The sequence below is a fragment of the Pleurodeles waltl genome, chromosome 6, assembly GCF_031143425.1.
Source record: "Pleurodeles waltl isolate 20211129_DDA chromosome 6, aPleWal1.hap1.20221129, whole genome shotgun sequence".
NCBI lineage: Eukaryota > Metazoa > Chordata > Amphibia > Caudata > Salamandridae > Pleurodeles > Pleurodeles waltl.
In genome coordinates, this window is record NC_090445.1 from 486,778,158 (window position 1) to 486,792,616 (window position 14,459).

A 14,459-nucleotide genomic window follows, 5' to 3' on the forward strand; every position below is an offset into this window, starting at 1 on the left:
GAGCTGCTGGGCCTGCTGGTCCCACCCGGGCCCTGTCTGTATGGACCATTTCCAACGTATGATACTAGCTTATTGTGCATGTCCAATACGGTGAGTTTTAGGTGAACTCATCACCCACTGCATTATTTGAATCTCAGGTCTCAAAATCACTTTCTGACCTAGGACCATTTGCGCAGTATCCACTAGAACCCAGTAGCATGCCAGTAACTGTTTCTCAAAGGGACGATATCGCTCACCAGCATCAGGTAACTTTTTAGTCCAGAAACCCAGGGGCACCCTCATTCTTCCCTGTTTTTGCCACTTGCTCCAATTTGTATGTTGCGTCTGAACGGTTTTACGCAACTTGATGTCTCCTTCCTGTACTGGCCACAAGTCTTATGCCTGTTGAATCACCTCCTTTGCCAAATCAAACAATCAGTGCTGCTGTTCACCCCATTCAAACTCATGTTTCTTTTGTGCTACCTTGTACAAAGGGGCTAGAATCTCACTCAAACAAGGAATATGCTGGCTCCAAAAAACAAAACACTCCAATGAATTGCTGTGTCTCCTGCTTAGTGCGGGGAGTGGAAAACTCTAAAATCTTTAATTTTGCCTACGGCAACACCTCTCTATGTCCCTGATTGCACTGAATCTCTAAACATTTCACATTTTGAGAGAGTATTTGTGTCTTGTCTTGATTAATCATCTACTCTTTACACTGCAAGAGTTCCACAACCCACTTCAACTGAGTCTGTGCCTGTTCTCGTGTCTCTTCCTGAATCATCACATCATCAATGTAATGGGTGAATTGCACTCCAGGAATGACATATACTTCTTCCAGGTGCTCTGCCACAGCCAGTGACAGATGATGCGCCTATGTATATACCCCATATGCAAGGTTAACATTGGGAATTGTCTGCCAGAATGTGAAAAAGCAAATTGTTCTTGACATTCAGGGGCCAATGGTATAGAAAACAAAGCATTGGCAATATCAGTGGTTGCATGCCATGGCCCCTGGATGCTTCTGGATTCTTTCAATTAAGGTGATGGTGTCTGGGACCACAGCTGTCAATGGGGGTGTATGTTTATTCAGCTTGCAGTAATCAATGGTCATTCTATATCGCCCATCAGGTTGGCACACAGGCCACAGAGGATTGTTCCATTCAGTGGTGGTTGGAACTATTACACCAGCCTCAGTCATTTCTTGGACGGTTTTTCTCACTTCATTATACCCTCCTGAAATGCGATACTGCTTCAAGCGGATTACCTTGGTTACTGAGGGCACCTTCACTGGGGTATCTTCAGATGACCCACCCTCATAGCTGCCACAAAATGTATTTCTTTGAGCCAAATTGATAACAACTATTATCCAAATACAAAGTCATCCCCCTAAAATGTCAATTCCCAGTATATATTCTAGAAGAGACACAATCAAAAAAGTGCATTCTCTTCTTGACATTCTCCCTATTTTCATTTGAACAGTAGTCTGCATGGCAGGGGTTTGTTTTCCACCCAATCCTGTGATGGTGTAGTGCTGACCAGTGAACTTTTTGTAATTTCCATAAAGTAAAGAGGCCTCTGCTCCGGTGTCAACCAATACTCGGAGTCTGCACAACAACAAAAAATCACTACTTTAACTATTGATTAAATATATATATATTTTGATTATATATAGATATGTTATCCATGGTTGAAGTAGTAGAAACAAACAAAGAAAATGCACTACTTCAACCATGAATATTGTATCTATATATAGTGATTAGATAGAGATATATTAGCCATGATTGCAATAGTGTATTTTCTTTGTTTGTTTCTATGATCATTATTATTCTACTGCTGTGATTATTTTCAGAAGTGTACTTATGTTGTTGCATTTGACCTAAATGCTTTCCCTGTATGAACCTTGAGAAGTGCCTTAATAAGTTCATTACTCAGACTAAGAGTGCTGCATTGTTGGCATTCCTTTTATTTTGTCTTCTCCCAGTCTGAAGTATAGCAAAACCCTTGATATTTCTGTTTGGTGGATAACAGAAAGAAATGCCTCCATCTGCAAAATCACATAAACAGAGTCAGGCTGGCCATAAAGAGGCCCAGCTACAAAATAGAAGTGGCCCCTGTTATTGAATCACAAAGCTAGTGTTCACCACATTTGCAAGGGCCAGTTAGGAACTTGTAAAAAAAACAAAAAACGCATTCTAGGTTTTTTGCAAGGTATGGGAGACTGAACACAGAAGTGCTTGCTGCACACAATGTTTATGGAGCTCTCAAGAAAATCAACAGCAAAAACTGTCTCACCAGACCATAAACTGGCCCTCAAACAACTAAAAACTACAGCCCACACACTGACCTACCAGGCCAGCCCATCCACCACTTCTTGTAAATAAAGATGCTTCCTTAGTAAGTAGGAGTCGGGTAGCTAGTTTACATAGGTTAAAAGGTAGTAGGTTTACTGAAGATGTAACAAGTTACAGAATAAAGTACCCCACCAGGAGCAGTATCCTCTCTGTTCAGCCAATCCTAAATGCCAACCAACCTCTAGTCACATAACATCATTCCATGACATCACTCACTTGCTGAGCAGAGCAGAGAACAGTGGAGATGTGCACGAAATGCATCACAAGCATAGCAGAATAGAACACATCTCCTTCCCTTAGAAATAATAAAATGCAAAAAGGAAACATGAGAAAACAATAAAATACAAAAGACGTAAAAACTCTATAAATTATTGACATAGTGGTCAAATTGGACCCCATTCATACAAAAGCAGAAACACATCCATATGCAAGTCCAACTCAATCCTTAACCCCTTGGATACGGGCGTCGGCCACTGGCCGACTCCCGCACTACTTCCCTGGTGCAGGTCATGACCAGTGGCCGACACCAGGGAGGGGGTTAATAAATTCTCGGGTGCGTCACACTCGAGGATTTATTTTTTTTGTTCCCTGGGAGACACAGAAGCTCTTCCATGTCTCCCCCTGCCCCCACTCGCCCCTTTGTGACGCACTGACGTCACTTTGTGGATTTCCTGCTCCGATGGGGAAAACTGCCACAAACGGCCTTCCCCACATTCGGGAAGACCTCGTAAGAAAGGGGAGACTCTTCCCTTTCTTACAAGGCCTTCCTGAAAGTGTTTCCTGGCCCCCGATCGCAGCACAGCTGCACAGCTGCGATCGGGGGCCAGGAAACACCACTAGACACCAGGGATTTCACTTGGGGGGGTCGGCCCCCTCGGAAAATGGGCACCCCCCCAGGGGCATATTTTTTTTTTTTTAAAAGGTAGGTGCTCCCCAGGGGCTAAATGATTATAATTTTTTTTTTTTTTTTTTAAAGAAAATAAATGGACAGGGGGTCGCCCGTGGGCAGGGTGACCCCCTGTGGGGGCAATATTTTTTTTTAGTTGTTGTAGGGTTTCCCTGGGGGCCATTTTGGCCCCCAAGGAAACCATACAACAACTAAAAAATATATAGATCTATATATATATATATACACCAGTTGTCTTGCAGTTGCAGCTTGCGTCTTCAAAGCAATGCACATACTTCAACTGACGCTTTTCAACTGTAGCTTTTGATGTTTTTTTCAGCTCACTTTCAATATTTTTTAATTTCAGCTGTTATTTTCTGTAGGAAAACCTTGTAGGATCTACACAAATGACCCCTTGCTGAATTCGGAATTTTGTCTACTTTTCAGAAATGTTTAGCTTTCTGTGGTCCAGCATTGGTTTCACACCCATTCCTGTCACTAACTGGAAGGAGGCTGAAAGCACCAAAAATAGTAAAAATGGGGTATGTCCCAGTAAAATGCCAAAATTGTGTTGAAAAATGTGGTTTTCTGATTCAAGTCTGACCGTTCCTGAAAGGTGGGAAGATGGTGATTTTGTTGATGCCATTTTCAGGGAAAAAAACACAAGCCTTCTTCGGCAGCCCTTTTTCCCATTTAAAAAAAAAAAAATGAAATTTTCACTGTATTTTTGCTAATTTCTTGGTCTCCTCCAGGGGAAACCACAAACTCTGGGTACCATTAGAATCCCTAGGATGTTGGAAAAAAAGGACGAAAATTTGGCGTGGATTGCTTATGTGGACAAAAAGTTATGAAGGCCTAAGTGCGAACTACCCCAAATAGCCAAAAAAGGGCTCAGCACTGGGGCGGGGTGGGGGAAAGGCCCAGCAGCTAAGAGGTTAATAGCACTTATTATTCAACCAGGCATAAAAATGCAAATGTACTACAAAAACCCTTGCTTATCCCAGAACAGGGCATCTTGAACATAACACAATGGATGTGTTTCAATCATCCCAAAACAACAGGATACTACATGAAATTTAACAACAGGTCTCTTTCAACCATCACTCGTCCCAAAACAACAGGATATCACATGAAATTTAGCACTACATGTTCATCATCTACTGCATACTGTTGAGGGGTCAGGGAACTAAATCACTCACCCTCTATTGCATACTCTTCCAGGACCAGGGAATCACCAAACATTCCACCCCTAATGCATACTCTTGCAGGAACAGGGTATCTAAAACACTAACCCTCTACTGCATACTAATGCAGGACCGGGGACTTAACACACAACATTGCATGGAACACATACATCAAAGCATTTTCCTAACCTCAAACTGGAGCAAATCAAAATATATTCTCTGGCAGCAAATTCAGCATGGCTTTAAAAAATAACCTCCAGTAGCAAATTCAAAGTCCTCCACCATGGTGAGCGACATCTCACCAAAACATACAACAAAGAAAGCTGACTGTAGATCCAATTGAAGCAGTCTATTACCCCCAAACACTATGTGAGGATTAGTTGTTGCACAAATCAAGTGCCCAAAAAACTGGATGTACATTCTAAATTCAATATTATTTTCTGGGAGACCACACAGTGCATCTCCACAACAGCTCCAGAGTGTGCCACTCTCATGTGTGTGCACACTCCTAGTTGAACTGTTCTCTGATTTTCCTTTGGTTCAGCTTCCACTGTGTCCTTCTCCACTGAGTACTCTGTGGATTAATCCTACTGTCCTGGTTGCAGCCAAAGTGTATCAGCATGGTGGTCCTATCTTAGTTTCATCATCAGATATCAGGATACATCCTAAGACTTCACAGTAAATTCCTGCCATGCTGGATTCAGTTATCAGTGCAGCTCTTCTCCCATTTTACGACTGTTCCCAGCACCCCTTCTCTGCTGGAGTCAGGGCCGCCGCCAGCACCCGGTAGGTGCCTTCTTCCCATTCCCATCTCCTGTTCAGTTATTCGCTGCTCTGCGCATGTTGCAGGGTTGTTTATGACAAAAGTCTTTGGGGCAAACTTCCTGTTTGAGTTTACATCTTTGGCTCGTGCCTCCAAAGACACACACCTTCAATGACACGCGCTACTCTACTTTCATGGCACTCAGCTTGTGGCAACACAGTTGATGCAGTAACGTGCCTCCTTGACAACAAGCACATTTGCTGCTTGGATACATCAGCTCCATTTGTCATGCCCTCCATCATCTTGTCAACACTCCACTAGTGTTAGAAATGGGGTTTCTGGTTGTCTATGGTATGCTCCTAAGCCAGGCAGAACCCACTCACTCTAGTCAGGGCGAGGGAGTTACACACCTAATATAACCCCTGCTCACCCCCTTGGTAGCTTGGCACGAGCAGTCAGGCCTATCCCAGAGGCAATATGTAAAGCGCTTGCACAACACGTGCACTATCCTCACCACAAATGAAACAGATCAAACACATATCAGTAATACCCTGCTACTCAAGCAGTTGTCAGAACATTACACAGTACTATTACTCTGCAAAAGCTAACAGTAGTCATATGCAACACCTAGGTACTGGGTATCCTGCAACATAATCAGTAGTCAGGTAAACATTACTAAAGAAATGCCATGTTGGAAATGGCCTTTCTGCAGGGTCACCCCCAAACTTTTGCCTTCCTCCTTCTCTTTTTCTGACCTCATTTTTGCTGGCTTTAGGACTCTGCGCACCTTACCACTGCTAATCAGTGCTAAAGTGCATATGCTCTCTCCTTGAAACATGGTGACATTGGCTCATACCCAATTGGCTTATGAAATGTACCTGTAAGTCCCTAGTGAAGTGCATTACATGTGCCCAGGACCTGTAAATTCAATGCTACTAGTGGGCTGCAGCACTGGTTGTGCCACCCACATAAGTAGCCCCCTAACCATGTCTCAGGCCAGCCACTGCTGGGCTTGTGTGTGCATTTTTACTCCCACTTCGACTTGGCATTTAAAAGTAATTACCAAGCATAAACGCCCCCTTTTTGTATATATAAGTCACCCCTAAGGTAAGCCCTAGGTAGCCCATAGGGTAGGCTGCTATGTAGGTAAGAGACAGGACATGAATATGTGTGTTCCATATGTCCTAGAAGTGTAAAACCCCTAAATTCATTTTATACTGCTGTGAGGCCTGCTCCTTTTATAGGATAGCATTAGGGCTACCCTCATATACTGTTTGAGTGGTAGATTCTGATTTGAAAGGAGTAGCCAGGCTATATTTAGTATGGCCAGAATTGTAATAGAAAGTCCTGCTTATTGGTGAAGTTGGATTTAATAATGCTATTCTAGAAATGCCACTTTTAGAAAGTGAACATTTCTCTACACTTAAATCCTTCTGTGTCTTCCAATCCACGTTTGGCTAGGTTACTTGACAGTTCCCTTGTGCATTTCACTCAGACAACCTCAAACACAGAATGCTCTGTCACACCTGCACACATCTGCATATTGAATGGGTCTTCCTGGGCTGGGAGGGTGGAGGGCCTGACACTTACATGTCTCTGACCCTTCCAACTCAGACACTTCTGGACAAGATACCACTGGGGAAGAAACCCTGAAGCAGAACCTGCAACATGCCAAGAGGACCTGCCTGGCTGCCCAAAGGACTCACCTGACTGCTTTTCTTCCAAGGACTGCTGCTCTGCTGCCTTGGTGTCCTCTGGCTCTGCTGAGAAGTGCTCTCCTAGGGCTTGGATTGAGCTTGCCCCCTGTTCTCCGAAGTCTCAGGACCAAAAATACTTCATTTCTGCAAAATAACTCCTTGTGCTGTGAAAATTGATGCACAGCCTGCAAGAAACGATGCACTGCCTGCATCACAGTGAGAAAATCACCGCACACCGAACCGCATTGACGCAGCCTGACTTCCCGAAGAAGAGAACAATGCAGTGCCAGCGTTGTGATCAGAAATTCGACGCATGGCCCACTGGATCGTCGCAAAGCCAAACCGAAACTAAGCAGCCTGACTTGCTGTGAGAAGAATCAACCGAGCACCTGCCGTGCAGCAGAAATTTCCAAGAATCACCCACCGTATCGATGCAGCCCCTGTGACTTCGTCCTGCACGCCCAAGATTTCAACGCATCATCCCCGGGGTGTCTGAAAATCCCGCAACCCAAAGAGAATCCCAGTCCACGTGCTGGAAATAGACGCAAAACCTGCCCTGCATGAAAACTCTACCACGCACCATCTGTGTGCACCAGAAAAATCGACGCACACCTCCTCGTTTTCTACTCAACTCCTCCTTTGCGGTCCCTTGCGAAGAATTTGAATGCAAACCAAGTACTTTGTGCTTGCAATAGACATTTGTTGCTTTTTAAAGACTAACAACTTCTTTTATCATTTCCTACAGTGATAATTCAAAGTGTACTTCTCAAATCTTCATCGTTTTGACCTGCATTTAACCAGATAAATATTATATATTTTTCTAAACACTGTGTGGTGTATTTTTGTGGTGTTACACTGTGTTATTGCAGGAGTTATTGCACAAATACTTTTCAAATTGTCTTCTAAGTTAAGCCTGACTGCTCAGTGCCAAGCTACCAGAGTATGGGCACAGGATAATTTGGATTGTGTGTGACTTACCCTGACTAGATTGAGGGTCCTTGCTTGAACAGGGGCTAACCTGACTGCCAACCAAAGACCCCATTTCTAACACAAAACACATGATCACCATTGCCAAAACATTATCATGACTGCGCATAGCATGAAACAGCACAAAAGGTCATGGCATTATCATACAGTAAAACAATATCATGATTGCAACAGCAACTTCATGAATGCACATAAAGCCATAGACACATCATAAGAAATGCACATATCATCTTACAATGTTCTCATCAGAGCCAATGAGTGTGATCTGCAATCCACGCTAAGCGCCACAACAAGAAATGACGTGGGCAAAACAGGGACGGGCTGTGTGAATCTCAGAGCTGCCGCACTCCAGGTTCTGCACCTGCGGCAATGCAAGATTAATTTGGGCAGGGCCCTGGTCTGCTAATATGTCACCACTACCCAGTGGGGGCCCAGTGGGAATGGAGGACCTCTGGTGACATAACCATCCCGCCGGCGAGCCACAAAACAATGAGGGGTGTTCAACAGGAATGGGGCACCTCTTGCCTGCCAATGAATCTCCAGGACAATGGGGGGACCAGCAGGAACGGGTGACCTCAGTCGAGATTTCCCCCAGCCTGTAAATCTTCAGGACAATGAGGGACCCAGCGGAAACGGGGGACTTCTGTTGGGTTTCCTGCCTGCCCATGAATCTCCAAGACAATGAGGGGGCCCAGTGGGAAGGGGGACCTCGGTCGAAGTTGCCACCCAACCCGCGATCTACAAGACAGTGAGGGGGGCCTGGTGTGAACAAGGGGCCTCCGATGAGGCTTCCCTCCCATCTGCGAGCCTTTCTCCTGCCGGACAATTCATCTGCACCCGGCGTGGTGCGCAAGCCTCCTTCTCCAGTTCCCCTGAGCTGCAGCAGTGAATGCACCAAAGGGGGTGCCTGCTTGTGCCCCAGGGATGCTCCTCACAGTGCTCCTTGCCACAGGGGCACTACAAGGAGTGTAATCACTGCAGGCACCGTCTTCTAGTGTCCTGGGGGTATTCCAAGAAGGGCATTCGGACACGCTAGTCCCGCCCGGATTGCAGCGGTACTTACTCCCTCAGGGAGATGAAGAAAGCACTCCCAATGCTCTTTAAACAAATAAAGTAAAGCGCACCTCATGTGCTACGCTCCAGCACAGGACCTTCCAGACATAGCGCTGTACTCGCGCTTCGAGTAAAAACCTGGTAGGGGAACAGGGGCTACAGCACCCAGCCCCTGGAGACAGCCAGTGGGAGTACAAGGTGGTAGGGCCCAACAAGCAGGCCAGCACCAGGGGTTGCAGTCAGTGGCAGTTCCTCCTAGAGACCTAGCAGGTCATAGGTCACAGGTCAGCACAACAGCAGTAGTCCAAGGTGGTGTTGGTGAGTCCCTCCAGCAGCATTTTGTGTCCAAGTTAGTTCAAAAGTGTCTCAAAGTATTTCTCTTTCCATGGGAAAAACCCAGAAGAGGGGTAGAAGAGATTCCAACCAGTTCCAACTCTCTCTGCCAGCACAGGCTCCATTTGGGGGTAAATGAGCCCTTTGTGTGAGGCCAGGGCACAGCCTTTATAAATGCAGGTGTGCCCCGCCTCCCCTTCTCTCAGCCCAGGAAGACCATTCAATATGCAGATGCACCTCTCTGACACCTCCACCCTCCCAGTATACAGGCTATCTGAAAAGTATGCACAAAGCCCAGCTGTCACTCTGCCACAGACATGGATTCAAGTCAAGCTGCAAAACACCAGGTTAATAAACACAGAGAATTGCTCACTTTCTAGAAGTAAAAAGAATGCATGATGGGTGGAATGCTGAACAATGCAAACACTCACCCCCAGTCACAAAGATCTGGGTTTAATCCATCATTTTTTTGCTCACACTGCCACCCCAATTTGGACCAGCCATATTCAAATCAGTATTGACCCTGTTCCTCATGGGAACAGTCCAGCCTGAACTGCAAAGCCAGGTCCTCCCTGGACCTGAAAGAAACATCCCCAGACTGGTTTCAAGGTATCACCCATCAGCAGCCAGGCTAGCTTGATTCGAGGGGCACAGTGAGCCCGGAACCCACGCCTGGGCATGCCCTGTGCACTTAGGGTGCCAAAAGCAAAAAGAAAAAATTATGGCGGAATGCTGAACAATGCAAACACTCACCCCCAGTCACAAAGATTTGTGTTTAATTAATTGTTTTTTTGCTCACCATGCACCCCAGTTTGGACCCAGCTGTATGCAAATTATTCATGACCTTGTTCCTCATGGGAACAGTCCAGCTCAAACTGCCACGCCAGGTCCTCCCTGGACTGGAAATTTCTATAGTTTAAAATTAGTGAAATAAATACAGCACACTTAGCTGGAATAGGATGTTCAGTGGCAGCTGTGGTAAGTAAAAATGGTTTTAATTGTATGTTGTGTGTGTGCTTGTGAATGAGAGTGTGTTTATGTGCGAGAGAGCATCTGTATGTGTGAGACATTTTGTGTGTGTAAGCGTGTGTGAGTGTAAATAAGTGTATGTGTCAATGTCAGGTAATGAATAGATTATGTGAGACTGAGTGTTAGTAAGTATGAGTGAGTGAAATCACGAGTGAATGAAACAGGCGGGTGAGAATGAATAGGTATGAGTGAAAGGGGACATAAGAGTGTGAGTAAGAATGCATGAGCGAGAGTGAGGGTGAGTGACAGATCGAGTGTGAGGGAAGGAATGTGAGTGTGAGTAAAAAGTTGACGTGATGCTTATGAGTTTGAGTTTAGCCCTGGCATACTGAAGGAAATATTTGTCATATAAAGATACCCAGGGCAATACACTGGTGTTGGCATACATCAGGCAATTTTAAGCATGACAAGAACCTGTGACAAAATACTGGCACTGGCATACTTGGGGAAATGCTTGGCGTAAATGGCACCAGTGGTAAAATACTGTTAGTTGTATAATAGAGGTAATTTGTGGCATATAGGGTGCATTTGTAAAAAGGTTTTTGACATGGGGACGATTGGCAAAATGCTGGTACTAGAACACTGGAGGCAATTATTGGTATAAAGGTAGGCAATCTGGCATATGGGAGAACAGCAACCATGATAAAATGGTGGGTCTGACAATCTGACCTATTTTTTTACATGAAGTTCACGTATGGCACATGGACAGTATGAATTTTTATGACATTCTAGCACTGGCATAATTTATGCACCCATGACAAAATGCTGGTTCTGGCACAAAGTAGGTATTTTTTTACATACGGGGTGCACACAGCACATTTCGAAAAAATAAGGGTTATCTCCTGTGGAAAGTCAGGTTTTATTCGCTTTGCACACTATGAGTGGATTTGAATATCTAACGAGTACCCTTTCAGGACCATGGCATTTTAGCAAATGTATGTGAATATTGTACTGTTTCATTATATCACCCCTTTCTTTTCAAATGTTTCTCTGCTGAAACCCACTAGAAGAGATTAGGTTTACACAATGGCTGGCTCACTAGAATTCAGGGCACGTAGAATGCCCTAGAACATTTTTATATCGATTCAGCACCATGATATATGTGGCATCTGTTAGAAATATGGTCTCTAGTTGGCAGTGGTTTGGACTCTGTCCAAGTTAGGGAGCCTCATTCTAGTCAGGGTAAGGGAGCCACACAGCTCAGATAATCCCTGCTCAACCTCTTGGCAGCTTGACATGAGCAGTCAGGCTTATATCAGAGGCAATGTGTGAAGTATTTGTACACACACAGTAACACAGTGAAAACACAACATTCGTACTTCACACCAGTTTAGAAAATTAGCCAATATTTATCTGAATAAAACAAGACCAAAATGTCAAAAATCTAAAATACACAATCAAAGATATGGATTTTCAGAGATTAAATCTCAATAAAGCGCTTAGAAACACAATAGATCCAGCTGGGGCTATTACGACATTTTGATGGAGTTGTTCCAAACAGTTTGCCATCACTCGCTAGGGAGTGCAGGCCAGTCACAGAGTTGCATGGACCCCAGGTACAGTACCTTGGAAAACAAGGAAACAAAGACATTTTATGGAGTCAAGGAGTTGAGGCATCACTGGAGCCAGTGCAGCATCAGTTCCTTAGTGCTACCAGGCAGGTAAGGTGTCAGTTCCTTACTGCTAGGCAGGAGAGGTTAGACATCGGTTCCTTGCGGTTGCAGGGGAGGTGATTTGGCATCGGTGGCAAGGCGGTTTTTCTTATGATACAGTGGGGTTGATGAATTCAGCAGGTCAAGATGTGAGGCATCGACTTCACAGTGTCTTAATCACATCACAAGTCCACGTGCTGCTGGAGCCAGGTTCCACGGATGTCGGTGACACAGCACTCTGGACTCGTGCTGCGGCAGGCCGTCGTAGGTGATGTGGCAGTGTTGGGCTTGCGGCTTTGGTCACAGTAATTGTACTCAGTGGGGACCACAGCTCCGGTGCAGTCAACGGCATGGAGTCGGACAGCAACACGGGTTCCAACGTTGATCTGGAGTCAATGTGCTTGGTTTCTTCTTGGTTACACTACGTCTCACTGTCCCAGGCGCTAGATTTGGCACCACTTGGCAAGTCAGGACTTTCAGCAAGAAAGCCCGGGCGCTGGCAGATGAAGACTTTGCTGTCCCTGAGACTTCTCAACAAGAAGCAAGCTCAGTCCAAGCCCTTGGAGAACCTTTGGAAGTAGATCTAGAAAGCAAATCCCAGTACTTTCACTCCCAGGACAGAAGCAGCAAGCAGCAGGCCAGCATAGCAAACCAACAGGCAGAATGGCAGCCCCTCCCACAGCATCCAACTCTTCTTCCTAGTAGAATGTCCTCAGTCCAGAAGGATTCTACCTATGTGGGGTCAGAGGTCCAGTACTTATACTCATTCCTGCCTTTGAAATTGGCAACCTTCAAAGAAAAGTATTTCTAGTGCACAAGACCCTGCCTTTCCTACCCTGGCCCCAGACACACTCCAGGGGGTTGGAGACTGGTTTGTGTAAGGACAGGCACAGCCCTATTCAGGTGCAAGTGTCAGCTCCTCCCACCATTCTAGCTTGGGAAGACCCATCGGGGTATGCAGGGCACACCTCAGCTCCCTTTGTGTGACTGTCTAGAGTGAGTTAACAAAAAAGCCCAACTGTAATTTTGACCCAGGCCTGTATTCCACAGAAGAGGCACAGAATGGTTATGCAAGAAAATGCCCACTTTCTAAAAGTGGCATTTTCAAACTTACAATTTAAAAATCAACTTCACCAAAAGATGAGTTTTAAATTGCGAGTTCCAAGACCCCAAAATCCACATCTCTATTTGCTCCCCATGGCAAATTACATTTAACAGATATTTCAAGGCAATCTCCATGTTACCCTATAGGAGAGGTAGCCCATGCAATAGTAAAAAACAAATGTAGCAGTATTTCTCTATTAGGACATGTAAAACACACTGATACATTTCCTAACATTTCAACACACTGCACCCTGCCCAGTGGGCTGACTTTTGCCTACGTTAGGGGTTATTTACATGTAATAAAAGGGAAGGTTTGGGTCTGGTGCACTTGCTAGGTTGAAATGGCAGTTTAAAACTGCCCCTACAGACACTGCAGTGGCAACATGTTTACAGGGATACTTATGTGGTTGGCACAATCAGTGCTACTGGCCCATTATTAGCAATTGATTTACAGACCCTGAGCACACATAGTACACTATAATAGGGACTTACTTGTAAATCAAATATACCAGCAATGGATAAACCAATCAGCAATACAATTTAGAAATAGAGAACTTGTACTTTACCATTGGTTAGCATTGGTAAAGTGCTCAGAGCCCTAAAGCCAGCAAACACGAAATGCAGAACATGGTTTCCAACATTATCTAAAATAGAAATTTGTTTGTGTTATATAGTATTCCATTCATGCAGTTATTATGAAATTTTAAAAATGCCAACTGTAGTGATAATAGGGTCATATGCTATACCTTCTTGGGAAAAAATCAAGATGAAAAGTCATATGATGTTACTTCCTGTGATGTTATTATATTCAAATGCTTTGTAATATCTCCTCCACTACGACTGGCGTTTTAGTGAATTGACACCCATGTTCCGCAAGTGAGACTGATCTGAAGTTACCATTTATCATATGGTAAGGTCATGCCCCGAGTTACAGGTCTTCTATGGCAAGTTGGGAGAGCTGATCCTATAATGGACTTGAATGGAACGCTTGGGTACTCTGAAGGTAAATTTGCTGGGCCTTATGCAGAGACCCACGTCTGACAAAGCTGTTAGTTATTTTGTTGCGCTGGCTTAGGTAATGTATGATACTTCACACATACAGGTAAGATATAATTCCTTCATTGAGAGCAAGCCGGTAACCATCCGCCCCAACTGGTCACCTCCTACAACTGTCAATACCCTACCTGTTCTCCCATTCCAGAACTTCCCCCAGATGGCATTCTGTTACCATTCTGTTCTGTTGAGAAGACGGTTGCCATTTAATGGAAATCACAACACACTCCACAGCTTCCCATGTGGCAATTGGAGTTGCACAACTAGGCGAAAGCAGAAGACTCAATTATGCCAAGAGAATGTTAGAGCTATTCTGATTCGAACTTAATGCTACTAAAGTTCTCCCCGAAGCCTGATGACAAACCCAGTCAACTGTGAACACTAA